The 8,678-nt window shown below is 38.6% G+C and overlaps 1 protein-coding gene across 1 annotated transcript in view; it reads right to left on the reverse strand.

The window, feature by feature from the left end:
• LOC106872984 (coactosin-like protein) overlaps positions 1-8,678 on the reverse strand; it is a 72,111-nt gene that overhangs the window by 9,385 nt on the left and 54,048 nt on the right. The gene's annotated exons all lie outside the window — the stretch shown is intronic.

The raw sequence follows: 8,678 nt of genomic DNA on the forward strand, positions 1-8,678 counted from the left end.
ATATATATATATATATATAAATATATATATACACACACACATAGACACACACACACACACGTGCACATATATATAGTGACAATGATGTAAATAAACAGATATAACTCCTTGGGTTTCACATACAGAATACATGTGTACATGCTAATAAAGAAAAAGCAAAGACTGAAAGATTTTCAGATGATTAACATCCAGATATAGCATTTCAACATTTCAATACATACCATATATATATTTATATATTAAGAGAGCAAACTTGCTCAGATTACATAGGCTCAAAGAATTAGAGGGGAGAAGGTATGGTGTTACAAGTTCAACAGCTGTTTCTTGGGTCTCCTTGTTTCTTTTTGTGTTCCTTTCTGTGGAAGAGCGTAGGCTCGAAACGTTATAAAGAATTTTTCACTTCCCGAGCGTTATACTAATACATCTGTTTGTTTTCTACACCATCTGTCTTCGTCTTTTGTTTCTTTTTGTGAATTCTCCCCCTATATATATATATATATATATATATATATATACATACATACATACATACATGCATACATACATATATACATACATATTGTTGTATTTGGAGATGGTCATGTTGCAGTTTAGCCATTAAAAACACATGCACTGTATATTTATTCGCTAAACTGGTAACACGACCATCCCCAAATATGACAATACCTGTTTCAACACACAAATTCACATCAAGAATCTTGCAAAACGAATATATAAACGTAACATACATACATACATACATACATACATACATATATACACACATATATATATATATATATATATATATATATATATGTATGTATATATATATATGTATATATGCATGTATGTATACGTCTAAATATAAAGTTTGCTAAGGTATTCTATTGTGAAAATTACTTGGCAATAACACAATACTCAGCTAGTATATATATATATTTCTATATTTTTGTTTTTGTTTTGCTTTATACATCTTTATTGTGGTTGATTTCTGTTGCTTCATCCTCAGAAGGAAGGAAGGAAAGAAAGGAAGAAGAGGGAAAGGAAACAGAAAGAATGTCAGTTATTCATGTTGTCTCAGTGGTTAATTGTGGGTTGGGGTTTGTGGTAGTGGTAATGACAATGGTGGTAATGCTGATGATGGTGTCAGTGATAACAGTGGTGGGGGTTCATGAGGGTGGCAAGAGTGTCTCTTCTGCTGTATGTATGTATATATCTGTCTGTATGCATCCGTACTTATATGAGTGTGTATGTGTGCGTAGATGTACATTCACACATCCATGCATGCACACACACGAAGGTACACATGCACAAGCACACACGTGTGCATACACACACACACACACACATGGACACCCACACATTCATACCTTTATCTCCATGTACATATGCACACGAGCACATGCACATACATAAGTGCATGTGTATATATATGCACATGCACAGGTGCTCATGTATAAGGACATGTATGCATATGTATGCCTGTGCACATACATCTGTGCACACGTGTATGGCGAGTAGATGCATATGCACACTCATGTACATGTGTGCGCTCACGAATACAGAAGAGGTGATGTACAAGGGGGTAAGAATATGAGGGTAGACAGGCATGGAGAAGTTTTGGGGATTGATGATTTGCAGTGTTGTTTATGGGGGTTAATTTGTAATGGTGACCTTGGGGCAGGTGGTGCTAGGGGTGGCTGGTACTCAGGAGGTATACCTGGGTTGTCGGTGGCCAGTGGCTTGAAATTTATCAGAAGAGAGTACCTCAGGTGACAGCAATGCGATACCTCATATTTCTTGTTGATGGATATGGTGGGCTGGTAAATGATATGCAGTTTATTGCAGAGGCACAGCTGGCAATTAGGGGTGGTGGGTGAATATGGTGGCGCCCTGTCATTGATAGTCCACTTGATGCTGGGTGTTTTGTCTCAGAGGCTATGAAGTCTCCAGAGAAAGTACGACAGGGAAGTGGAGTTCTCTTTGTTCCTGGATCTAAATGAATGCTAGTGCTGGGAGTATCTTCCTATGAAATCATTGGCTGTTGTGCCCGTATAGTGCCTAGTAATGCCATAGGATGGTGTAAGGGTGGCTCTGTATACTGCAACCTTTGAGAGGCAGGATCTTTCTTGAGGGCAGATGGTAGGGTCTCAGAAGTTGCAGATTGGGGTTGGGGGTTGTGTGGGTGAGTTTTTACACCTGTTGATGTATGCAATGTTAGATGCGATGTTGTCTAAGCAAGAGTAGCTTACCTTCACATTATGGGGGTTGAAAAGTTTGTAATACTTATGGCTTCTGGGGAAATGCTCCTTTATTAACGACATGAAGCCCCTGGTTATGTAGATAGAAACTTCTAGGTTAAATGGGGAGGTTATACCAGATTATTTTCCTTTTCCTATTTCTCTTTGGGGTGAGGTGAGGGGGTTTGGGGGGTTCGTCCACATATGTGAGCTTCTCAGAAAATCCACTCCTAGCCAAAGTATCATTGTAGTGGGGGTAGCCCTATTAAAGATCTCCATATTGGCTGAGAGTTTAGACATCCGTTTGCTAATGCTGAAACCAGGTTTTTAATTATAGCAGGTGGTGGTGGTTTGAGCTCTTGTGGATATATACTGTTTCTTTATTAGGCTTCCTGTAGCGGTAGTATTTGCCTGTGTTCAGGTCTAAGGTTACGGTCAAGAAACCAACCATAGTCAGGTTGGTAGTAACCGTTACGGACAGGCTGAACTCTGAATATTTTTATCAAGTCCTTCCTGAACCTGTCCATGGCATGGCCATTCATATTGCTTGAGATAGTCAGGCTGTCACCCCTATAGAGGGTTGACCTATGTGGATACACACACACACACACACACACACACATATATATTTTTTTCCTTGTGCACCAAGTTTGACAGTTGTTATCTCTAATGTTTTATCCTGACAATTCTTTGTTTTACAACATTGAATAGTTACATCATCACTTTTTGAAATGCAATTCACGGTGTCTGATTATATTGTGAGTTTTCTCTTGTAAATCAGTTTTTGTGAACCCATGGATAGATAAGAAATTTGTGTTGTTTATGAATATGAGTTCCATTGTGGAACCAATGCATCCCAGACAACTCGAAACATCAATAAGGTGCTTGGTGAAGATGTGGCGAATAAGTGCACTGTACATCGATGGTTTGAGAAGTTCCGGTCTGGTGACTTTACTCTTGGAAATCAGCTCTGTAGTAGACCTGAGACCAAGGTGGATAATGATGAGCTGGAAACTGTAGTGGAAGCGGATACATCTCAAACTACAGATGAGTTAGCAGCAAGGTTTGATGTTTTGATTCCAACTGTATTGGACCATCTGAAATAAATCAGCATGGTTAAGAAGCTGAACAAGTGGGCACCACACAAACTGAACAAGTATCAAATGACACATTGTCTTGAAACTTGCTGTTCTTTGCTGTCTCAGCATAAAAGCGAACCATTTTTGCATCATATTCTTATGTGTTATGAAAAATGAATTCTTTTCAACAATAGCAAGCATTCTACATAGTGGTTGGATAGAAACGAAGTACCAAAACACAATCCAAAAAAGAATATTCACAAAAAAAAACTAATGGTGTCCGTTTGGTGGTCCAGCACTGGTGTCATCCATTACAACTTCATGAGACCTCGTAAGTCAATCACAGCAGATGTATACATCAACCAATTGGATGAAATGATGAGTGAGCTTGCAATTAAACAACTGAGATTGGTCAACAGAAACAAGCCAATTCTCTTGCAAGACAATGCGTGACCACATGTTGTACAAAGAATGCTACTCAAGTCACAGGAACTGAACTTGGAAGTACTCTGTCATTCACCACATTCGCCAGACGTTGCACCAACTGACTATCACGTTTTCCAGGCATTAGACAACTTTTTGCAAGGAAAAAACTTCAAACCTGCAGAAGATGCATAAACAGCCTTTCGTGATTTCATCACTTCTTGCTCTCCAGAATTCTTCACTGCCGGCATAAAGAAGTTACCGATAAAATGGCAAAATTGCGTTGATAATTTAGGTGCATACTTTGATTAACAGCATTGCTTTTTTTCAGATAAAGTAAAATAAACTTTCAATTCAAAATCAGACATTTCATTCTTAATGTTTGTTATATATATGTAGTTTAAATTTACAGAAAACAAAAAATGAAAACAAGTGGGGGAACAACAAGCAGGTGTATTAGTTTGATGCTTGGGAAGAATGGAAAAGTCTTTGATGTTTCGAGCCTATGCCCTTTTACAGAAAGGGTTGAAAGGTAAAAAATGGAGAGAGAATGAAAAAAACCAAGAGAGAAAAAAATGTGTAGGGATTATTGGTTCAACATGATGGAATGACTTGAAGAAAGGGGCTGAATGCAAGGGAGATAATAACAGTGACCCGGCTGAATTAAGGTGCACAAGCGTACATGTGTACATGTAACGATGGTGGGTGTGAGTGTATATGTGTGAATGGGGGTGAGAGCATGTGAATGTATTTGTGGCTGAGCTTAAAATTATGTGGGCCTTTGTGTGCATGTAGGAATGTGTGTGTGTATAAGTAACGTAGTGCATGTACTTTGTGGAGTGATGTGTTTCGTGCATTTGTGTGTGTGTGTGTGTGAGTACATGTTCATGTGAGTGTGTGTAATTGGGTGTGGTGTGAGTACTGAGTTGAACAGTGTGTATAGGTGTTTGTATCATGGTGTGTGTGGTGAGGGTACTAAGTTAGGTGGTGTACTGGTGTGGGGTGGAGGGGAAGGGCAGTTGAAGGTGAGAAGTATGAGGGAATATGTGTGGGGTTGGTTTCAGACGATGAGAAGTGGCGAAATAAAGCCAAGAAGAGCAAAGGAATGAAGGGAGAATATCAATTCTTGTTCATGGTGGAGGTAGGAGCCCAGGGGGCCTCTGTGCAAAGACAGACTGAACACAGACAGATGTTGTAGCGAATGACCAGTTGAGCAGAAGTGTTGTGAGACTGGGGTGTCATTGCTGAGTTTGATGTCTTAGAGGTGCTCAGTGAACTGGTTGGCCAAGCAGTATCCCGTTTGACCAATGTACAGAGAAGGACAGAGAAAGCAAAAGATGCAATAGCTGACATTACTGGAGGTGCATGTAAAAGAAGTGGTGAGAATAGTGATGCTGGAGAGGCAGGGGCATGCGTGACAGCGTGGATGAGAACAGGGAAAGGAACCAGGTTGGGTGCTAGGAGTAGGGAAAAAACTACAGACCAGAAGGTCATGCAGATTATGGGTGTGTTTGAAAGGAGCAAGGGGTGGGTTAGGGAAGATGTGGGAAGTGAAGGGGTTGGACTGCAGTCGACAGAAAGCTCAGAGAATTGTGCATTGGAGGGGTAGGGTGGAGGGGTGGTGGGTGAGATAAAAAGGTGCTGCATAGTGGGATTGAACCTGAAACCACTTAGTTGCAAAGTGAGCCCCTGAATCACACAAAAGTGCCTTCAACAAGTAAAATCCTCATCACCATTACCTCTCATTTTGTTATAGTTTTATATTACAAATGATCGACCTCTGCCCACACCCACATACAAACCCACACTTATGGATAGATAATTATGGCTAATTATGCATGCATTCACATACACACACACGCATGCACACACATACACACACACACACACACAAATATGACCTAAATACATATAAAAACGTCTGGTTGCCTATCAGCATGCTGTAAAACACTTAACATACATACATACAAACACACACACACACACACATTCATGCACTCAAACACACATTTATAATTATAACTGATAACTTATAATGACAGCTAATCATCTTGCCCGTTTAGTTGTTTGAGCCCTGAGCTTTCAGGCAGGATTAAAGGAGTGCTCTTGTGACATACCATTCACCAATCTCCCCCACTTGTTGAGGCTATGGGCCAGAGCTTGACTCTCTGCAAATGATTTCTCTATAAATTCCTTGATGTCAACCATCCTCCCTTTTCTCTCTTTTCATTCCTCCTTCGCAGATCCTTGAAGAATGGTCTTTACAAGGCCACTGGATCTTATTACATGATCATACCATCTGGCAGAATTGTTATTGCATCAGATAAAATGTTTAGTGGCATTCCTTCTGCGTTTTTAGATTCTGGGTTCAAATTCTGCTTAGGTCATCTTTGCCTCTTATCCTTTCAGGGTCAATGAAATGAAATACCATCCATGAATTGGAGTCAATGTAATTAACTTGCCCCTCCCTTCAAACATTTCTGACCCTAAATTAGACAGAATTATCGTTAGCAATTCTTTTGGCAAAGGCAGTCAGCTGGTAGAATCATTATTGTATGGGATAAAATGCTAAGTGAAATTATCATTATTATTATTATTATTATTATTATTATTATTATTATTATTATTATTATTATTATTATTAGGGTGGTGATGTCGCAGAATTGTTAGGATGCTGGACAAAATGCTCAGCAGCATTTTGTCCGTCTTTACATTCTGAGTTCAAATTCCATTAAGGTCAACTTTGCCTTTCATTCTTTCAGAGTTGATAAAATAAGTATCAGTTGAGCACTGGGTTTGATGTCATTAACTGGCCTTGTGCCAAAATTTGAAACTATCATCATAATCATTAAGTAGTCTTACTTTTATCACATATATAATACCAGCAGTAAAACCTGTCATCGATCGGGTAATTACTTTTACTGCTTATCTGGAGCTACATTGAATGTATTATTAAATGTGTAACTTACTCCTCCTGTATGAGTGCATTTTTAGAAGAGAAAACTATGTAATAATTGAAGTAGAAGAAAGAACAATATCATTCTTTCTTGGCTGTCTGCAAGTCTGTTTGCAGATTCTTGTGTTGTTTCTTGCATACAATGTGATGCTTCTCGAAGACGATCAGCTGCAAGTTGTGCATGTCTTTTGCCTTTGTTTTCTGCTGCACATCGACCTCCATTCTTTATTTGCTATTTGCAAGTTGTGCATTTTGCTGATGTTCAGCTTCAGATGCACGTTGAGCTTTCTTTCTCTGTCACTGATCTGCAAGCCATATGCATGTCTCATCGTCGTTTTCTGATGCCCGTTGTGTGTTTGTTTGGTGTTTGTTTTGTGATGGCCTTTTTTTTATGAGACATTTTTTTTTGATAATAAATATCAGAAAATAATAGGGAAATGAAATTCAGACACTATGTTACAGTAATGCAAGGAAAATAAATATATCACATAGAGGAATAGCTAAAGGGAATGAGAAATGTTTTTGATGAGGAATATCAGTAAGTTGTAGTGAAATGAAAGTACAAATGATGTGTGAATATCAGTAAATAATAGTGAAATGAATTTACAAAAGCTGAATGGTGTCAGAGCTTTTGCTGAAATTCTGATGCTATATTACAAGAATGCAGGGCAAGGTATTGTGTGGTTGTCTTTTTGGTGGTGTGTCGATGATTTTTGTTTCACTGTGAATTTGTGTCTGCGTGCATATGGCTTCTGGTCACACCATCATCATCATTATCATCACCATAGTTAAAGTGTGAAAGGAGACAAAGCACCCACACTTATAAATGAGATGGTGTCTCAATTATGTTTTGTGGGACAGACAAGCAGACAGAAACGCTCTTTTATATAAATAGATACACACACACACACACACACATATATATATATACATATGTATGTATATATTATATATATACCTGCACACGAGTATGTGTGTGTGTGTGTGTGTGTGTGTATGTGCATCTGCATTTGTCCTCCCTACCCCATCACCACTTGGCAACCAGTGTTAGTTTATTTATGTTTCTGTAACTTCAGCAGTTTGGCAGTAGGGACCGATAGAATAAATACCAGGCTTAAAAAGAAAAAAATCCTGTGGTCAATTTGTTAATTAAAACTCTTCAAGGCAGTGCCCCAGCATGGCCACAGTCAAATGACTAAATAAAAGGTAAAAAATCATCATCATAATCATTATTATTACTATTATTAAGGCGGTGAGCTGGCAGAATCGTTAGCATGCTGGATGAAATGCTTAGGAATATTTTGCCTGTTGGCTACGTTCTGAGTTCAAATCCTGCTGAGGTCAGTTTTGCCTTTCATTCTTTCGGGGTCAATAAATTAAGTACCAGTGAAGCACTGGGGTTGATGTAATCAACTAGTCCCCTTCCACGAAATTTCAGGCCTTGTGCCTTTAGTAGAAAGAATTATTATTATTATTACTGTTGTTGCTATTTTAACCACCTCCACCGCTGCCGCCGCCACCGCCACTATCGATATCATCATCACCATTATATAATTTGCTAATACTATACTATGTTTATTGCCAACCATTAGCCGTTTGTAGTTTGTTAATTGATGTTTTTTGATGAAAGCAGTTATCTAAAAAAAAAAGTAAAAAAAAAAAATCCAAAATAAAAGCAACAATAACAACAACAACATCCAAAGATAAGAGTTCGTAATTAAAATGCTTAAAGTGTAGATTACTCTTATCTGTGCTGTGCTCCTGACACCCCTCCACCATGACCACCACCCGTAAATTAATACAGTTGAGTTAATGATAAATGACTAATGATAAGAAAACAAATTGGAGAGGGGGAAGGGGCAGGAGAGAGGGGTTGCTGAATTTTTGTGTTTCTTCCCAACATTCCAGACCCCCCTCCGGTCACATTTTTTTTACTATCTTGTGCTATTTAACTTCCATTACAATTGTTTGGTGATGTGTACATACTGACACATATAT

This window comes from Octopus bimaculoides, chromosome 24 (genome assembly GCF_001194135.2).
Source record: "Octopus bimaculoides isolate UCB-OBI-ISO-001 chromosome 24, ASM119413v2, whole genome shotgun sequence".
NCBI classification, from domain to species: Eukaryota; Metazoa; Mollusca; class Cephalopoda; order Octopoda; family Octopodidae; genus Octopus; species Octopus bimaculoides.